We start from the raw sequence: 20,438 nt of genomic DNA, 5'->3' as shown, positions 1-20,438 counted from the left end.
CTAATTATTATCTCCCCCCCACCCCCGCCCTCACATACATGCAGACTATATGAAATATGGTAGGCAAACTAATTAAAACCTGACAGATTCCATCTTTGAGACAAGCCTCCCAAGATAACAATTTGCCTATCATTATGGAGGAGCTTGATCTCCTCACAAAGGCACCTTGCCTCCAACTCCCCAACTGTCAGAGTAAGTGGTTTATATTATCACACTGACTGATTTACTTAAGCAGTGCCAAGTGGAGAGTCTCACGCTCATCCCAGTCACCCCCCCTTGTAAATAAGAACTACCTCAAGTCAAAAGAATTGCTCAGATACCTTCCAGTGGGATGCAGGGATCTGGTTTAGTTCTCTAGATAACCTCTTGTCAAGAGTGGGTCCGTTAGATAAGAGATGACACAGGCCTCAAGCATAATGGTTCTCTCTGTCTCTCTCAAGCTACTAATAACTGATATGCTGGCCTGCTTCTGAACCCTCCAGATCTCTTTGACCAATTGCTGAGCAAGTCAGAATTATTAGTGTATACATGCAACTGTAAGGAGCAATTACTGAATCCTGTTATGGCCAGAATAGAAAACAGCAAAAATGTTCACATTTTGATTGCTACGTGAAGAATTATTGACAACATTGGAGAGGTTCTACTGTAGTGTCCAAATTTTGGAAAGAATACATAGGTGGGGTGAATAAATTGTTTGAATACTGCCACAATGCAGCCTCATGGTGTCCATCCTTCTCTGGCTTAGTTGCTCAGATGTGTCCTTTAGGGGTATGACCTGCATTCATTAACAATTATGTTGTTGGGGAATTCCCAGCATTTGTTTAAGCTTCTCATCTCATCCAAAATAAACTGGTTTAATTTTTAATGCAAATTCATAGTTTTCTTGTAATTCCTTCAAGGCATCCTTCCAAGGCAGCCCTGAACAAAAATGACCTATCAAGCAACACACCATCTTTCTACCATGTATTGTTCAACTGCCCCTACCCTCCTATTTTTGCAGTCCAGGAAGGTGAGGAAGGCACTATAGGTTTATCAAGCCCTTGGTGATCTACTATATATGACTGGTGGAAGGCATTCAGCTTGGTGGGTCATACAGGCCTGCCCAAAGCAGTTGTTTCCATTGCTGTGTCCTAGAAGTGGACAAAGTTTGCCATATACATATCAGTTCATTTTAGATGTTGGGAGTTGTTTCAGTTCTTATGTTTGCCACTATTAGATTCCAATTTGATTCTCATTTTTTTTCCTCACTTTAATTTTAATGGATGTCTGGATGAGCTGTAACTAGAGGGAATGAACTGGGAAGGACGTTTGGGTGGGGTCTGTTGTGTGCCTGGTTAATTTACACACAGGCTGTGGTTCTTTTTTAACAGACTACATCACAACAAACCCAAGAGTTGGCACTAGGATTTGTGGCAACTATATAGTCTGTTAAAAAAGCTCTTATACATAAAACCTGCAGGTTGGCTGAGGAACAGTTATATTTACAAAATGTGGCTGGACTTGGTGGTGGTGGTTGTTTTGTTATGTGCCTTCAAGACACCATACAAGTTATGGTGATCCTATGAATCAGAGACCTCCAATATCATCTGTTATAAACCACTCTGTTCAGATCTTGTAAATTCAGGTCTGTGGCTTCCTTTATGGAATCAATTCATCTCTTGTTTGGTCTTCCTCTTTTTCTACTCCCTTATGTTTTTCCCAGCATTATTGTTTTTTCTAGTGAATCAGGCCTTCTTATTATGTGTTCAAAGTATGATAACCTCAGTTTCATTATTTTAGCCTCCTTCTAATTTCTTGACTATTGTCTTCATTTTGATTAATAACTGTGCCAAGGTATTGATAATCCTTGACAAGTTCAGTGTCCTCATGGTCAACTTTAAAGTTACACAAATCTTATGTTGTCATTACTTTAGTCTTCTTGACTTTCAGCTGTAGTCCTGCTTTTGTGCTTTCATCTTTAACTTTCTTCAACATTTATTTCAAATCTTGTCTGGTTTCTGCTAGTAGTATGGTATCGTCTGCATATCTTAAATTATTGATATTTCTCCCTCCAGTTTTCACACCTCCTTCATCTTGATCCAATCCCACTTTCCATATGATATGTTCTACGTACAGATTAAACAAGTAGGGTGATAAAATACACCCGTCTCACACTCTTTCCAATTGGGAACCAATCGGTTTCTCCATATTCTGTCCTTACAGTAGCCTCTTGTCCAGAGTATAGGTTGTGCATCAGGACAATCAGATGCTGTGGCACCCCCATTTCTTTTAAAGCATTCCATAGTTTTTCATGATCTACACAGTCAAAGGCTTTGCTGTAGTCTATAAAGCACAGGGTGATTTTCTTCTGAAATTCCTTGGTCCGTTCCATTATCCACCGTATGTTTGCGATATGATCTCTGGTGCCTCTTCCCTTTCTAAATCCAGCTTCGACATCTGGTATTTCTCGCTCCACATATGGTAAGAGCCTTTGTTGTAGAATCTTGAGCATTACTTTACTTGCATGGGATATTAAGGCTATAGTTCGATAATCTCGGCATTCCCTAGGATCCCTTTTCTTTGGAATTGGGATGTATATGGAACGCTTCCACTCTGTGGGCCATTGTTTAGTTTTCCATATTTGTTGACAATTTTTGTCAAAATTTGGACAGATTCAGTCTCAGTAGCTTGCAGCAACTCTATTGGTATGCCATCTGTTTCTGGTGATTTGTTTCTTCCAAGTATTTTAAGAGCAGCTTTCACCTCACATTCTAAAATTTCTGGTTCTTCATAATACAGTTCCTCCATGAATGAATCTGTCATCCTTGCATCTCTTTTATACAGTTCTTCAGTGTATTGCTTCCATCTTCCTTTTATTTCATCTCGATCAGTCAGTGTATTCCCCTGTTGATTATTCATCATCCCTACTCTTGGTTTAAATTTCCCTTTAACTTCTCTAATCTTTTAGAATAGGGCTCTTGTTCTACCCTTTTTGTTGTCCTCTTCTATTGTAATAGTTCTCTTTGTCCCTATCTACTAGTCGCTGTACATTTCTTCCAAGTATTTTGAGAGCAGGTTCCACCTCACATTCTAAAATTTCTGGTTCTTCATCATACAGTTGCTGGATGAGGTAGCCAACTATTATTTTCAGCTGATGTTGCCCTGACATATTCTCTGATGCTCTCTTTCCCAGTATAAGACTCTTTTTACTCACTAGAGCCCCTGGCAGGACTGCTGTGCCACTGCCTGCCATCTCTCCCTCTTTCGGTTGTCATTTCCTTCACTTTTGGGAGTCATAAGGCCTTAACAACAGCTGCATCAGGAAGCACATCCCATATGCCAAACTTTTCTTGGTACTTCTTGTTCTGCCTTGTCTCCATATCTTGAAACCAACTGCAAAGGTTTGACAGGCTGAACTGGATCAGTGTTTTCATAGGGTGGGGTAGAAGCAGTAGTTCTGTGTCTCACTTGCTTAAGACGTCACTAGAGGTTAATAGTCACACATTATTACCTGAGAATTGCATTAGAGAATCCCTGCAAGGACTCAGAGGAGGCTACGCATCAACAAAAGACATGTTTTGTAGGAGCATTTTAAAAAAGAGTAGTTACCCATACCTAAACAATGTAATGAATGATTTTAGTTATCTGTCCTTCTAACACCTCAAATATTTTTCAAACAAACCATTGCACAGCATACTAGGGAGAAGTAGAAAAGAAAACAGATTTTCAGACCTCTTAACCCTGTAAAACCTACTGACTTGGGAAATGTTTTAATGTCATGTTCTTTTTAAAATTGTTGCGATTTTATAAGCATCTGTTTTAAAAGGTTTACTTTTCTTGGAATATATAGTGTTTTTCTTATATTTTTATATTTCTAATTGTGATTTTATTGTTTAGTTTTGTGTGACAAGCCACTCAGGGAGCAATACTATGGAGCAATACTATGGAGCAATCCTTTTGCACATCCTTATTCATTTCAGTATGGTTTGCACAACACAACTTATTGGTGGATTTTAATCTTGTTGGCCCTGTATTTGGTTCAATATGCCCTCAGTGCCACTTTATCAACACAAACAGAAAAGAACATGCCTATTTGTTCTCCAGTGAAATTCCATCATTAGTCAATGCTGTACAATTCAGCTGCTGAATAAAAGGGTGATGTATGCATTTCACAGACTATTTTAAAATTAATGGATTGTATTCAGCTAAGGCCTGTTCAAAGTAAACCCAGTGAACCTAAGTTAGTCATGTCTATTAACTTCAATGGGTCTACTCTGAGTAGGACCAGCACTGAATACTGCCCAATATGTTTAGAGAAATGCAGCTGGGCTTGAACTTAAGATCACAGTGTCTAGCACACTAAGAAGGATAAAAAGTAAATCATATAGTTTCCTGAATGTAATCCAGAACATAATTTGCAGCATATGCCTTCCAATCTTGACATACATCCTGCAACTGGCCACAGAATTATCATTACTTAAACATTTGTGAGTTGTTTCCCTATTTAAAACAGTGTACAATTAATAGAACATAAAAGATGAAACAATGATTTAAAACCAGACCCAGGCAAACACAGAAAGCACAAGCAAGGAATCTTCTTTTAAATAAAAATTTACATTGTCAGTGATTTATTTTTAAAGATTTTACTTAAGAAAATGATGTAACTTAATATGACAGCAAAACAAATAAAGCAATAATGCTAAACTAATCTTTTGCTATGATAGATTCCATATGGTGAGTGCCACAACTAAGGAAGCTCTATTGCAACTTGGTAAATGGGGAAACATAGAGGTCCCTTGCTGATCTGCAGAAACAGGTGTATGGGGGGGTGGAGGAAGGGAGGGAGATAAATTGTCATTCTGGGCCAGAGTGGATAATTCTGGAATGGAAGAGTGGCTTAGCTCAGACCATGATTGGTTGGTGACAGTCTTCTTATGGAAAAGGAACAGGCACACCCCACCCCCTCCACCAAATAGATAACATCAGTATGATGTGGAGGCTACACACAAATACTAAACTGCATGGTCCTTTGACTTACATAGTTCATCTTCTTAGAAAATGAGTGGAATAATACCAATTGGACATTTCTGTGGAGTGTTCACATTATAAATTTCTTTATTTATGTGATGCAGGGGAGGAGAGTTCACCCCCATCCATTCCTTCACAATACAGAGAATGATGCCATCTCAATAAGTAACAGAAATGGGCTAATGGCATTAGCAATTAACATGCTTATCACCGGAAAACAGGTTGTTATATTTCATGGATAGTACATTCCCAAAGGCAAACAGGTCTTGTGACTAGTATACACTTTTAAAGAATACCCCAAAATCCCAGCTGTTGGAAAAAATTAATTTGATGTGAACATTTCCTTAGCACCTCAAAAAGGGCATTTTTAAAAAAAGAAATCCACACAAAAAATATGTCTAATACAGAAATCCATACTAGCTTATTCAGGTTTTCAGTTTTCCAAATTTTGCTGCATACTGTTTACCACAGTTAAAAAGCTGGTGTTTCTACCAGACAAATGGGGTGGGGGTGGGGAGATATTCTCCAGAATTAATTCAATGTGATTCAGAATCACATTCAAATGGAACAGAGGAGAAAATAGCGACAGTTAGAAAAGTAGGGCACTTCCATGCCCCTGGCTTATCCCCTCTTCCTTCATGACACATTCTTTCAGGATGAGGGAAGGGAAAGTGCTACTATAGAATGATTCTCCAGTTGACATTAATAAGTGCCAGCTAGTAATCATTCCTTCTTGAATTTAAAACGTTCACAATGTTTCATGATTGCTGAGGTTAAAAGGAAGTTCCAATGTAATTACAAATTCTCGCAATTGTTATCCAAGCTTGTGTAGACAAAACCTAGTTGTCCATTTCAGCGCTTTAAAAATTTTACACTTAAAAAAAGGGGACCCCTAATCCTACATGACCAGGATGAAAACTTTCAAGATTATGATAATTTTCCGTTATTATTCTGTGGTCATGTCTGATACATCCTTATCTGCCTCTCTCTTGCTAAGAGATATTTGCTGATCTTAAACCTGGCTTGAATGAATAGCAATTGTTCCCTTTTGGTTTTCAAGGTACTTTTTTTTGTTTGTCTACCCCATTCACTGGCCTGAAATCAGCAAGGCCTCAGATGGCTGTTGCTATGGCAACCCTGTTCATTCAACACTGGCATATAATGAAGACAATGTGTTTTCCATTTAGATGAGTTTTAGAGCAAGAGAGAGAGAAGACTTCTGCTTAACAGCTCCACAGAATGCAGGGTAATATAATCAGGTTTTCTGTAGTACCAGTTACAGCATGGTATGCTCCTAAGAGAGTGAATGTTACACCCACATTTAACCATAATTATGGTAGTGGTCAGACTAATCAACTGTGAGATTGTATTTCTTATGTTTTAAAGACTTCTCCAAAGAAACAGAACAGATAATCACACCTTTTTTATATAAAAGCAGCAAATAGCTTATCATCAATTTTTTATCATTGACACTTTTTAGCCTTCATGGACTTGATAGCGGATACTTCAGACCTTCCTTGTAATCCCCCTCGTTTCGCAGTTCTTAAGCAGGAATTGTATTTATATAAAATAAATTAGAGATGTTCAGAACAAATTATGTGAATACTTCTTTATTAAAATGGGCATGACACACATTTTTGCAGCATTCATTTGCCTTCATTCGAACTAGTTAAGTCCAAAATTAGATTCATATAGCTGCTAAAGCAGAATAATATGGTGAGGAGAGAAAATATCAAAAAAGATAAAAACAATTCTTATTTAAGTGAAAGCCTACATCACTGAAATCTGGTTAACATACAAAGGAACTAATTGCTATAAATTATTTCCTAAAGAGTTTCAGAAGTGGACTTGCTCCTGTCAATTCTATTGTATGGTCACTCTTGCCTAGTTTCATTACATTTCATAGCTACTCAGAGCCTTTCAGGTAGAGTGCAATAAAAATCAACCAAATCAATAGTTCAGTTTTATCACCAACTGTTACAAAATTTACTACTACTACTGTAGTGATTGTAGTAATTTAGAGACATTTCCTTACAAGAAACATTTGGATGTGTCCAGTTCAGAGCGGGAAACACGAGTCGGAGACGAGGGTGCAAGGAACTCTTGCTTTATTAACGTAATGGATACATCGAAGGCTGAGCGCCTCATAGAAAAGACCCTATGCTAACTCACTACAAGTCCCTAACTACCCTCTAGACATGCTCTGCAACATGTGAGGAAAGTTGACTCAGCGCCCCATTCACAGAGCGGCAGTCTTATATAGGAGAGGTCTTGGAGCGTAGCCTCTCACTCCTTCACACACATGCCCTCTGCCCTGTCCACTTCTCCCTACATCGTGAGCGCGGTGAAGGGGGGCGAGCCTCCACGGGCTCATCTGACAGAACAGGGTCCTCATCTGCAGGCAGGGAAGCAGAGGGCTGGGAAGCGTCGGGCGTCTCTAGGATACTGCTTGGCACTGCTCTTTTGGAATCCTCCCCTAATGGCTCTGTGGGGGTGCTTGATGGCTGAGCGCTGTCCCATTGAGGGGCAGGGCCATCCGTGGGAACTGGCGGGGCGGCTAGCTATCTTCCTCAAGATCTGGTCTAGACTCAACAACAGCTGGATCGTCCATGCCCGCTGATGGCTGAGGCGCCTGCAACTCATGCCTTCCCCCTCCTTGATCCTCAGGAGAGATGCTGGGCTCAACAGGATGGGAGTTTAGAGATGATCCCTGAAGAATGGGGTGAGGGGGTGGAGCCTGGCTGACTGAAAGAGCTTGAGGGAGAAACACAGTGTTGTTGTGTCTACTACTTATTAAAACTACCTTGTTAACCGCAGTGTGTAGCTTTCTTCTGCCTTGGGGCAGCTGAGTGCTCTAGGAAAGAAGGACCCCACCCAGAGGCCTGGTCTAAATTTAACAGCAGAACCACTAGCTTCCTCAGCACAAAGGTCATTATGGAACTTTTACAACCTCCATCAAGCCTGAAAATGCCTGGGAATATTGCAGAAAACTGGAGAAAATTCAAGCAAAGATTTGAACTCTATCTGGCAGCCACAGGGGCTGAAGGGAAACCTGATATAGTAAAATCATCAATACTGTTACATGTGATGGGGGAGGAAGCATTGGAGATTTACAATAACTTCCAGTTTGCAGAGGGAGAAACCATGTACTTCAGTGCAGTAATGGCAAAATTTGAGGAGCATTGTATACCCAGAAAGAATGAAACCTTTGAAAGGCATAGATTCTTTAAATGCATGCAGAAAATGTATGAAAGTATAGAGCAATATGCTACAGAGCTAAGAACTCTTAGCAAGACCTGTTCTTTTGGGACCCTAACAGACTGACTGATCAGAGACAGGATTATTTGTGACATTAGGGAGAATGCAATAAGGGAAAGGCAGTTGCATGAAGAAGATCTCACACTAGAAAAAAACTCAAAATATGTAGAGCAGCAGAGGTAGTGAGAGCCCAAGCAAAAGAACTGAGGCCAGTTGAAGAGACTGTCTGTGCACTAAGCTAGCAGCAACAGGGACAGCAGAAGCCAGACCAGAGAGTGCAGCAGCCACCTAACAAAGTTCCTGGGGAAAGGAAACGGGCTTGAGCCAAGCTTGCAGAAACTGTGGCAGGCAGCATGGTCAGAAACAGTGTGCTGCATTTGGGAAGGTCTGTAACAACTATGGCAAGCACAACCACTTGGCAAAATGTTGCAGGTCACAAGTACTGAAATCCCAAGTGCATGTTATTGAGCAGATGCAGGAGGAACAGTTTTTTGTGCATGTAGTGGAATCAGAAAGAGAGAAGGGGAAGGACTGGAATCTGCCAGTGAAAATACAAGGAACAATGGTGTCCTTTAAGCTCAATACAGGTGCTCAGGTTAATGTGTTGCCTGAAGAGGATTATGAAAGACTCTAAGTCAGGCCAAAAATACATCCAACAAGTATTAAACTAACTGGGTACTCTGGAGTAAAGATACTGGTAAAGGGACACTGTATTGCCAACATCAGATAAAAAGACCATGTGTACAACCTGGCATTTATTATAGTTCCTCTTAATTATTCTGATGTTTTATTGACTATTTTATTTGATTGGGTCTGTGACCATAATAAACAAATACATACATACATAGTTCCTAAACAGGTGACTCCAATTCTGGGTTTGGCAGCATGTGAGAAGCTTCATCTTATTAAACAGGTACTGGCCATGCAAGCCAATGGGGAACAAGAATATAGATTTTGTGTTATCACAATATATTTGAAGGCCTTGGCTGTTTACCAGGTGAACATACAATCCAAATAAATAAATCAGTTTCCTCAGTGATCCATCCATGCAGAAAAGTGACTTTTGCAACTTCGTGACAAGCGCAGAGAGGAGGTATCAAGGATGGAGGCTTTACAGGTCATTGAGAAGACTGAGGAACCCATAGAATGGGTGAGCTCTCTAGTTATTGCAGACAAACCTAATGGCAAGTTACGGGTATGTCTTGATCCCAGGAACCTAAACAAAGCTATAAAGAGGGAGCATTTCAAACTTCCAGCCAGGGAGGAAATCATGGCACAATTTGTGAATGCTTGCTTTTTCAGCAAACTCACAAAGGACAGTTCTAAGCTCTGCACATTCAATACCCCCTTTGGGAGTATCGCTTTCTGTGGCTCCCATTTGGTGTGGCTTCAGCACCCGAAGTGTACCATAGAACCATCCACACGATATACGAGCACACTAATGGAGTTCTACCAAAGCTGAACATGATCTGCGGCTTCAGAAGGTCTTAGATGCAACAAGAGCAGCAAATCTGAAATTAAATAAAGTGGGGTCACTGAACTGACATTTTTGGGAAATGTGATCTCTATAGAGGGAGTAAAACCTGACAAGAGAAAGGTTGAGGCTATTGAAATGATGCCATGGCCCCAATCCAAGAAAGATGTGCAACGATTCCTAGGGATGGTTAATTACCTTGGGAAATTCATACTGAATTTGTCATCTAAAGCAACACCCCTCTGGGCACTTCTTGTACAGAAACACGGGTGGTACTGGGATGCACCACAGGAGGAAGCATGAACCATCTTGAAAAAGGCACTTAGCAGAGCTCCTGTGTTAAAGTTCTATGATCCTGGTAAGTCATTCAAGATTTCTTCTGATGCCCACAGTCTGGGCTGGGTGCAGTGATTCTGCAGAACCACAGCAGTAACTGGCAACCAGTGGGGTATGCATCTAAGGCACTGACTGAAGCAGAAACCAGGTATGTACAGATTGAAAAAGAGCTGCTAGGTATCCCATTTGCTTGCCAGAGATTCAACCAGTTTATCTATCTATAGACAAAAAGTGCAAGTAGAAACTGACCATAAACCTCTGATAGCATTGTTTGAAAAGCCATTAAATGATTGTACTTTGAGAATCCAAAGGATGATGCTCAAATTACAAAAAATATGACTTAATAGTGTCCTATACACCAGGCAAATTGATGTTTACAGCAGATGCACTGTCCAGGGCAACACAACCTTCATTGTACCCAGAGCATATTTAAGATATGGAGGTGCAGGCATATGCAGACCTGACAGTATAGTCACTTCCAATAGCTGAAAGAACATTACAGCAAATTAGAGCAGAAACAGAATGATGATGCCATGTGCCTTCTGAAAAAATGTATACTTGAAGGTTGGCCGCAGGACTGCAGCAGCTGTGATCCAAGTCTATGGGAGTACTGGAACTGCGGGCATGACCTCTCAGTGATAGATGGGCTGATTTTCAAAGGCAGCAAGGTAGTGATTCCAAGCACCCGCTGCATGAAATGCTCAAAAAGATCCATGAAGGTCATCTTGGAATTGAAAAATGTAAGAAGAGGGCACGGGAGGTAATGTATTGGCCACAGATCAATCAGGATATTGCTAACACAGTAGCAAACTGTTTCACTTGTTTAAAGTTCCAGCCATCCCAGCAGGCGAAGCTCTGCATCCGTACCCTGTTCCACAGAGAGCATATGAGAAGGTAGGCACTGATCTCTTTATCTGGAATTCACAAGCATACTTGAGTTACTGATTATTATGCCCTGTATCCAGAGATCTGCAATCTGAATGGTATAAGCAGTGCCTCAGTAATAGCCAACCTGAAGGCAGTGTTTGCAAGGCATGGAATCCCATGTGACCGTGTTAGTGAAAGTGCACCTCAGTTTTCCAGTTCAGAGTTTAAGCAGTTTACAAAGGATTGGGATTTCCGTCACAGTACATCCAGTTCCCATTACTCCCAATTCAAAGGCCTTGTGGAAAAGTCCATCCAAACAGTTAAAAACCTGGTGAAAAAGGCAGCTGACAGTAGAGGAGATTTATATAAGGCATTATTGGCTTACTGCAGAACACCATTGGACTATGGCTGATCTCCAGCCCAGTCACTCATGGGAAGAAGGATACGTTCTACACTCCCCATAACTGAGGAATTACTTATGGAGGAACATAACCATATAGAAGTTTGAAAAAATAAACAAGCTCTGAAGCAAAAACAAAAAACAGTATTTTGACAAAAGAGCAAAGGAGCACCCTGGACTGAAACCAGGTGACAAAGTGTGCTTGAGAAATTACAGCTCCAATCTCTGGGATTAGAGGGGCACAGTCCAACAGCTAGTGCACCCATGATCATATTTAGTTTAGACAGCTCAAGGAGAGACTTGTCGATGTAATCATTGGGATCTCCGAGCACTCCCAAAGAGTGATCCAGATGCTCCAGCAGCTGGAAATGGGATAGACTCTACATCAACACTTTTTGTACATTCACAGGGGCAGAAAGAAAAACAAGTTGTTCCCCAGAATGACATTATGGGAGGTAAGGTGAAGGAATATGAGGTGCCTCGGCGGTCAGGAAGGTGAAAGCTCCACAGAGACTTATAGAAACTTTCTGAGAAGCCTGGGATAAAGCAGGGAAGTGAGTGGTAAAGACTCATTCCAGAGTGATGTGCTAGTAACCTCTCCTCTACAGAATTTAGTTCTTGTTTGTCTGTTGGTGTTTGTTACTTTGGATGAAAAAAGGGGAGATGCAGTGATTGTAGTAATTTAGAGACATTTCGTTACAAGAAACATTGGGATGGGAGTTTACAGATGATCCCTGAACAATAGGGGTGAGGGGGTGGAGCCTGGTTAACTGAAGGAGCTTGAGGGAGAAACACAGTGAACTATTTAATAAAACTACTTTGTTAACTGTTGGCTCTATATATCGAACTCAAATGTATTACAAGAGGCACAAGTTACCAAATTCTTCCAAGCTACACAGGAAATGGATTGGACTGTGAAAGACCAACCCAAATTGTGTTTGCATTTGGACAAATTTGTAGGGCAGTACAATATCTCAGAGAGGTCAGGTCTCCTGCTCCCCTGGTGCATTCACTATAGTTGCCCAATTTCCCTGCTTTTAAAAGTTTGATAGAAATATCTGTGGGCTATAGGTACATTCTTTAACTGCAAGGGTTTTTGCCTATTAGTGAATCTGTTTTAACTCATTGTTTGTTTTATTATTTTATTTTAAATATGTTTTTAACTGTTTTTGCCAATAATTTTATTGTTTTAGTTCCTTCTGTAAACTACTTAAGTATTTTTACAATAAAGTTGTATATAAATGTTGTCGGTAAAATACATAAATACATTTCAGAGTCACTGTGGCTCTTGGGTCTCTTTCCTTTTTAGGAACAAAGGAATCTGCCTTATACCGACTTAGGCCATTTGGTACCATCTAGCTCAGTACTGATGACATGGAGTAGCATTGGCTTTCCAGGATTCCATGCAACAATCTTTTCCAGAGATTGAAATTTGGAACTTGGTATGCAAAGCATGTGCCCTACCACTGAGGTACAGCCCTTCCTTTGTTTAAAAAAGTATCTTTTAAAATTGTTCTTTTCAATTCACTAATGAATGTACATCATACCTACAGCAGATCCACATCATGCATTTAAAGCACATTCAACATACATTTGAAGCACATGTATCTCACCACAGCATCCTGGGAACTAGTTTGTTAAGGGTAGTGGGAACTATAACTGTGAGGGGAAAACTACACTTCCCGGGATTCCTTGGGGAAAATCATGGGCTTTAAATGTAAGTTGGATGTGCTTTAAATGTATTATGGGGATCTGCATTACTTCATAAACCTTGCCTGCGTAGAAATATTTTAATTAATTTTTTTAATGGAAATTTGCTATAAAATTTACATGGTGACCATGGGCTACTCACCATCTCTCAGCCTAATCTGCCCCTCAGGGTGAAAACAACAGAGTGGAACCATGACCACCCTAAGGAAGGACACACTTACAATGTAGAGGAAATAATAATGTACAACTATAGTGTGAAATCAGATACATATCAAGACATACGTTGAATAAATATTTATATAAGCATGAATGTCAAAGATGTTTATTATTTACACAACCAGTAAAGATATTTATAGCAGAGCTTGGAAAAGTTACTTTTTAAACTACAACTCCCATCAGCCCAGCCAGCAAGGCCACTGGATTGGGATGGTGGGAGTTGTAGTTCAAAAAAGTAGATTTTCCAAGCTCTGATTTATAGTGCAATTCTATGCATGTTTACTCAGAAGCAAGTCCCAGTGTATTTAGTGGGGCTTACTCAAACAGGAAAACGTGTACAGGACTGCCAGCTCAGGTGAAAAGGAACTTCACTCACCCGACTCAAAATTCAAAATGACACCACTTTTAGCTGTTTTGCAGCTATTTGATACTTGCTTTATGGTTATTGGATTTTAAATTGAATTATTTCTTATTGTGAGCTGCCTTGGTTTCCAATCCTACCTTATGTCAGGCCCAGGATGTGACTCAGGAACCAGACCAACGATTGTAGTTAATTCGTGTTTTATTAGGGTAATGTCCAAACAAAGACTGCGTTTTCTCATGAATCAATACAGGGATACAGGTCCTGCGGCATTGGGAGAAAGTTGACAGAGCAAGGGACTTCTTCCCGCCTGTTCTTTAAGAAGGGGCCAAACGGGCGTGCAATCTTTCGCTCCTCCTTAACTGCCCCTCAGGTACTGCCCGCCTTCCCCCCTTCTCTCCTGTCTTTTCAGCTGTCTGCGTGTGCGCGGTGAGGGGGGAAGCATCACCCCCTCCTCTTCTGAAGTTTCCGATTCCAGGATGGGGGATAGGGGAGGGGCTGATGGTAAACTGCCTCCCTGCTTTTTGGCTGTGAGCAGCCCTCCCTCTTCCCCCTCTTGCTCTGAGCCTGAAAGAGGGGGAGGCATGAGAATGTCCAGGGAGGGCTCAGGCTCCCCGTTGCTAAGCGACCTTATCACTGGCAGTTCTTCTGTTTCGTCTTTGCTCCAAAGGGGGGAAGTTCCTCCCCCTTCCCTCTGCCATCCATCCGAATACTCTTCTCCCAACTCTCCGGGATCCAGCTCCCCGGGATTGGGACCCCAGCTCTGCCTTCCGACACTTATAGGGTTGTTGGAAAGATTCCATATACACATACACTGGAGATGTAAAAATACATACACCCCATCTTGTTTATTGTCAAAACTAGTTCGTCATTGCAGAACATTTTTTAAAAAAATCAGAATTAGTTTCCTGCCAAATAAAAGCAGTGGCACCTAAGCAAGCCCTGCCTATTTGCTGTTTTTTAAAGGATTGGAGGAGAGATTTACAACAAAATCCTTTGCTATGTTCACCCAAAAGTCCCACTGATATACAGTACAATGCTAACCATGTCTACTCAAAAGTAAGTACTACTGAATTCAATGGGGTTAACTCCCAGGTATGTGGGATTAGCATTGCAGCTTTACTCCCAGAAAAGTGTGTATAGAATTAAAGCTTCATATTGGCAAGGTTTTCAAAACAGGCTATGGATGACAAATAAGCTTCCCTATTCAAACAGTCCAGGAAAATTTAAACTTGTTTGACTCCTTATAATTAGAAAAGTATAACACATTGTGATGGATTCATAAGCTGCAGCATGTACATTTTGAAATATTTCTGTTCAAAAATTATTTGAAAGATAAAATGTATATGATATTTTTGCAGTAATTAAAAAACTGCATGTACACTTTTATTATAATCATAAGTGAAATTGTTTATTGTGCATGCCTACCAAGATCCTGCTGTGATCTTCTGTTCTAGTGCAATCCTATGCATGTTTACTTAGAAGCAAGGCCCAATGAATTCAGGTCTCCTGCACAGAGAAAGTACTCTTGATGTTGCTGAAAGCTATAAATTTACTGAATTCCTGATATGCAGACAAGAAAGAAAGGGAAACTTTTTCCAGGACTTGCAATAGGTTTTAGCTATTGCCTAGAGGTCAATAAATCCCTTGTCAATCACAACTCTGGCTTTACTTATTGGCTAAAAACCTAAAAGGGCAGAGATTAGAGCAGCTGGTACTAACAGAAGTTGCAGGGGGGCAGCTAACATTTTGGTGTATATCTCTTGAACCAGACCACCTAGAAACTTAATTTTTTAAAAAATGAAAGCAATTGGAGTGACTCACCGGAGACCCGGAGAGGACCCCCAAATGACGGAGTCCCCAGGCGAAAACTGGAGACCTGGCAACCCTAATTGTTACTGACATACAATTTTTGGAAAGGGAACAATCATGTTTTTTATTTACACTTTACATATTCAAGAAAGTACACCTGCATTTATGATATTTCATAGATACACTCATTAATGTAAGAAGGATTGGTTTTTATTTCCCTAGAACACATATTCAGTCCATTTAGTGTTCTAAATAAAATGGGTATTGAACAGAAAAAAGGTGTGAAACACAATTTATCCCATTCAAAGAGCAATCAAGCCATATTTCTTGTACAAATGATCAACTTCAAGTTACCAGCCTTGTTAAGCCAGCAGACAATTGCATGAGTAGGCTGTCTTTTATTGATGATGTAGATACTAAAATGTTGCTTGACTCTGACAGACAGTTCACACAGCCACTCTACCCCCCCCAACCAAATACGGAATATTATTGCAAACAATGGGAAATCACAAAAAAATGTGCAGAACAAACTCTTCAGGCACAAACACAGCAACAATCCTGACTTTGCCAGCAACTGTTTGTTCAATAGGAAGCCACAGCCAATCCTGGCTTTCTAATGAAACTACCCATATGGTGTACATGTTTTCAAATACCTGTTTTTCACCTCCAGCCTTCACATTCTGCATTTTTATTTTTAAAATTTATTTATTTATTTATTTTATTTAATTTATATACCGCCCTAAGCCCGAAGGCTCTCTGGGCGGTGTACATAAAAGATAAAAAGTATACTTCTAAAACCTTTTGTGTCATAATGTGTGAAGAGGTCCTTAGGTTCAGAATGGTAACCATTACCCTTACAACTTGCTTGTCAGAAGCAGGTTAACACCACAAATTGTTTCCGTACCTTTGTACATACAGAGAATTGTCTCCACAACTGAAATTTCAGCAATTTTAACACTGACTCATGTTATAAGATTGTAGTATTGCTGAGTAGTGCCCCTGACACATCTTCTGCATTATCATTTGGCTTTGAATATAGGCAAATGGAGGAGAATCCCCAGAAGACTCCACTTGGACATAAAACTTGTTTCACTTCACTGGGATCACCAAAAAGCTTTTTAACAGCAAAATGTTTGTGGAATTTTGTGAGGTTTGACATGCTGGGTGAGATTTGGCATTCAAATGTCATCAATATATTTTCTTTTTTCATCCCATCCCAAGGAATCCATGGTGCCTGAAATCAGTAACAGACTGACAAACTGGAGCTTAACCAGACAAGACAGAGGTACTTCTGGTTAGTAGTACTGATCCAGCTATCTAGCATAACAACAGCGAGCCATGGAAAGTTAACCAAATCAAACCAAACCAAACCATCAGCAGGCCAGAAGCCTGCCAGAACATGAAGGCCTTTAGTTAGTTTGTTTATTAAAACGCTTCTTAATCTGCAAGAATTCCAGGGCAGTATACGAAGGTAAAGAAAAATACATTCAATATAATGCAATTAACGATAAGCCAACATAATCATAAATAAAAGCACTAAAGGCAGTTAAAAACACACAGAACAGACTAGATGCAATACTTTAAAATGCTTGGGCAAATAAATAATTTTGACCTGGCGCCAAAACGATTTTAATGTTGGTGCCAGGCATACTCTTATAGGAACAGCATTCCACAAACAGGGTGCCTTCATAGAAAAGGTCATGTAACCATATAATAAACTTCACCTGGCAATGGTATGTGAAGAATTGTCTCCTCTGAATAGCCCTAATACATGGGCAGGCTGATACAAGGAAAGCTGCTTATTCAAGTATTTGGGTCCCAAGCCACTTACGTCTTTAAAAGTAAAGATAAGCACCAGCACCTTGAACTGTGCTTGAAAGTAAAAGGACAACCAATGTAGGCCTTTTGGAATTAGGGTTACATGACTCTACCTGGCTATAAAAGTTAATATTCTGGGAGTCACATTCTGCATCAATGTGAGTCATTTTCAAGAGCAGCCCTACGTAGAACACGTTCCAGTAATCAGTTCAGGAGATAACCAGAGCATGAATATCCCTGTCTGGGAATGATAATAAGTGAAGAGCCAGTAAAAGTGCAGACTGAAATGTCATCAGAGAGGGACACAGATTGATCTGTTGGGCAGAGATCCAATATATGGGAATAGACAGTTTCACAATGAAGGTATGCAAAACAGGGATTCCCCCCAAAAAATCTGTGCGGAGACTTAATAAAATGGAATTAGGGGTAAGCAATTTCATACTTCTGTATTTCATACTTGTGCATTTTTATCAATTCAATAAATAAATAAAAGTCCGAGAGAATACTAAAAGTTAAAGACATTACGGTAATCACAGTGACCTTGGAAACCAGAGCTACAAGTTTCCTGGACCATAACAATGTTTTCCACAAAACATCCAGCGGTTTGCATACTATTGTACTTGTGCCAGTCTTAGGGCCGCTAAACATCCAAACCACTTTAAATCCCTAATGTCAACTCTTGTTAAATGGGTATGACATTGCTTCCATCTGCAGGATGTGTGTGTGTGTAGGTGGGGTACAATGCTTATAATACTGCACAGCAACAGGAATGGTTTAACTTCATATTAAAACACTCTAATGACTTTGTTTTAACTCATGTTACAATTTCAACTGCTCTTATCATTTAAACACCTGTATTAACAAAAAGAAAACTGTGCATGAATGGTTTCTGGATAATTTACTTACATTACAAAAGTCTAATTCAATGAATGGCTGTATTTTATTTCTCTAACTGTCACACCATTTCAGTCTCCTGGTGTAACCTGGAATTTATCGTGAAGAGCTTACTAATAATAAAACAGAATGCCATACAATGTCATACTGGTAAACCTATAACGTTGCTTTATAAAGTATGTCCCAATGAATAAAAATAAATGCCAAGCATGCAAACATAATTAATTTTAAAATCTAACCCCTCCTGCAAGGCTAGCAAAATTTAGATTCCAGGGAATCCTATCAACAGCACAAAAAACTGAGTTCTAATGAGTAAGCTTAATGAGTTCTAATGCTGCCTTGGGCTCCTTTGGAGGAAGGTGAGGGATATAAATCTAATAAATAAAAAATAACCTATCTAGCACTTCTATGATCAAATGATGACACATCTCTAGATGAAGCAAGTTTCAAATATGTCATTAAACTGTCTTTTGCACACTTTTGTCATAAGTTCACTGTGCCTACATAGTAATCAAACGAGCTTTCCGCTGATTTCCACTCTGGCTGTTGAGGAATCTATGCATGTAACCTCAGGAAAAAAATGAGGTGTTTGGGAAAGGAGTTAATTTGGTATGCTTCATGCCCAAGCACCACCTCCAGGTCCAAGCCCCCAACTCCTCTCCAGTTTCAACAACCTTTCCCTTCCCTGGTGTACAATGATGATGCTGGTGATAGTGATTTTCCCTGAGGTTATACTCTAGCCTACATTCTCCTTCTGTAAAATGAAGCTCCTCTAAACATTGCTCCTCTTCAGTTTGCCAGTACAGCCTCCTCCCTCCCCTAATATTTCAAACATATTGATTTCCATACCTGAAAAATTGACATGAAATTTATGAATAATACTAAGCTGCCATTTGTAATAGGCTAATATTTCAAAGTACATAAGAACACTAAGCAATCTGCATGATCTATACTCACTAGCTGAACAAATAAACTGTACAATAGCATTTTGGCTCACAAATTCAACAATATTTTTACATATTCTTACACATGCTCCACCAGAAAACAACATAACATATATCACTTTTTCCCATGGGATTCAAGACAGAGAATTCGGGTGCGCTGCAACTGGCTGGTTACACTCACCAAAAGGTAACTCAAATCCTGTATCCAACAAAATCTTATGAGATGTTGGGTTTTTGGTGCCACAGACCTTGTCGCCCTTCATCAAGACCTCTGCTTCCAAGTATACCCCAATCCCCAGGGCCTTCCTCATCTCACTGCCTGATGGCCTTCAGTTCAATCCAAGCTGTCCCAACCATGGTGTCCCAGATCAGCCCTTTGTTCCAGACTTCCATAATCAAGCCCAAGTCCAGGTGGCTGATCCCTGATGTTGGCATGTTGCCTGTCATATGATTTGAGATGCAGTCGGTGTATGTCAAGACCGCAGCTGACAATGTCCTGGAAGTGGTGAGCTGCAATTACAAAACCACACTCCACTTTCTTACACGAGATGACTGGACTAATCTAAGGGTTAACCTCGACTGCTTAGTAAAGAGGCAAGTCAGTCTGTGTTACTTTTGCATGTGTTGATTTCATCTCTTTTCCACACGAATCCATGCCTTTTTCTCTCTCAATCATTTTCTCCTGTTGGTATATTTCTAAAAATAGTAATAAGGATTTTATCAATATTATGCATCCATCCCACTATATCTTCCATCTATGTTAGAAACAGGATTCATTGGGATGAACTGAAGTTAAGGTTGGAGGATGCTGCATCTACTAAAGAGCATTCTGCATCCAGTTACTGCCAGAACTATTGTTGATGGCTGAATATAAATTAATCACACACATTAGCAATATTGTGAGTTAATGCAAAAAAAAAAGCCCACCCTCATTAAGATTTAGGTCCATTATGAGCCTTAATTAAGAATGACACTGTATCTCCCTCCCCTCTTTGAAAGAAAACACAGATACTTGTGTCCCTTGTGTATTTTAAATGTAAATATCTTTGCCTTGACAGAAGATTCTTCTGCTGATGGGAATCATAATGAAGTGTTGCTTCTGTGATCTCCACATATAATGTGTTATTTTCACTTTGGTACCAAGAGACACTTTCAGCATTTTTCAAGTTAAAATACTGAAGAAGCTTCTTTTCTGTGTTGTATTCTGTCATGTTAAGAATGGGTCATAACAAGGGCTGGATTAATCAATATGTGCCTTCAACAAACAAAGGCCCAGGTTCTAATGTAACTTTTTGAGAGAACTTCTACAAGGATAGAGGCTTATGCTTTTCCATTTGCCAG

The 20,438-nt window shown here is 39.9% G+C and overlaps 1 protein-coding gene and 1 pseudogene across 17 annotated transcripts in view; one reads left to right on the top strand and one right to left on the bottom strand.

Annotated features, from left to right (window-relative positions):
* Nucleotides 1-20,438, bottom strand: part of ZMIZ1 (zinc finger MIZ-type containing 1) — a 621,029-nt gene that overhangs the window by 294,901 nt on the left and 305,690 nt on the right. The window lies entirely within an intron of this gene.
* Nucleotides 9,368-20,438, top strand: part of LOC133388616 (coiled-coil domain-containing protein 85B-like) — a 48,755-nt pseudogene continuing 37,684 nt past the window's right edge.

This window comes from Rhineura floridana, chromosome 7 (assembly GCF_030035675.1).
Source record: "Rhineura floridana isolate rRhiFlo1 chromosome 7, rRhiFlo1.hap2, whole genome shotgun sequence".
NCBI lineage: Eukaryota > Metazoa > Chordata > Lepidosauria > Squamata > Rhineuridae > Rhineura > Rhineura floridana.
This window is presented reverse-complemented; position numbering and strand designations above follow the sequence as displayed.